The sequence below is a fragment of the Rhagoletis pomonella genome, unplaced genomic scaffold, assembly GCF_013731165.1.
Source record: "Rhagoletis pomonella isolate Grant_MI unplaced genomic scaffold, Rhpom_1.0 Rhpom_scaffold_00002, whole genome shotgun sequence".
In the NCBI taxonomy this organism is placed as follows: Eukaryota; Metazoa; Arthropoda; class Insecta; order Diptera; family Tephritidae; genus Rhagoletis; species Rhagoletis pomonella.
In genome coordinates, this window is record NW_023458556.1 from 58611697 (window position 1) to 58612768 (window position 1072).

Consider the following 1072-nt stretch of genomic DNA (forward strand, 5'->3'; position numbering starts at 1 on the left):
GCCAAAATCGCTTAGGCGGTTACAGCGCCAAATAAGAAGAAGAAGAAAATTTGTTGAGCAAATGAAAATTATTAAATTTTCCTTTCTGCATTCTAAAACCAAAAAAAAAACAAAAATTAAACCTACTTGAAAGTACAAAAATTTAAAAATATTAAAATTTTTTCAAAATAATAAAAAAAAATCAGAATCTAGTTTGAAAAGATGTTTCAAACTTTTTTTTAAATATAAACTTTTTTAAGCAATGAAATTGTTTTTAAATTTTTCCAAAACACTAATAGAATCAAATTCAAATGCTCTAAATGTCGAATTAAAAAAATCATAATTTTTTTATTTAGCCATAGTCGATTAATCGCCCAACCCTATTTTCGTTCTGTAATAAATCTGTATGCATATGTGTGCACTTTGCAACGCTAATCAATTTGACCTTTTATTATGCGAAATACTTTAATTTCTTTTTTGCTTAATTTTCGAAAATGCTATTAAATATGACCGCTTATAATATGCAATTGATTAGTAAGTAGCTATTTAACGCTTTTAAATACCGTTTTCGTGTACCAGTATTTCATGCTAAATATTTTTTTTGTTTTTCAAAATGGTGGGCATGGAATGTCTGTATAAGTATTTGTGTGTGTTTGAATTACCAAATACTTTCGGCTCTCAAATTATGCTTTTTCAGCTGATCGTTGTTTCTGCTTTATTTTTGATTATTTTTTTATGATAACTCGTAAGTGCTACTGGAAATGAAAACTTTTCTGGAACTGCTTTAGAAATAATTTTTCAAAATTTAAGGTGTTCCAAATCAGGATTGCAGGGATCAGTTCGCAGGTAGTTTTCAAAGCATTTGTTTATAAAATTTTCCAGTTTTCAGAGAAGTGCATATCTTTCTGTTTCCAATTTGCAAAATTTTCAGCTTTTAGAATCAAATCACTTTTAAGTAGGTATATATGTATTTAAACAAAAAAAGTTTTGTTCGATTGTGTGTCATCTAACAGCCTCACTAGGCTAATTCGCAAAGAAATATCTGCTATGTGTGTACTACATAAATGTGGTCCAATTGTGCGAAAAAACTATT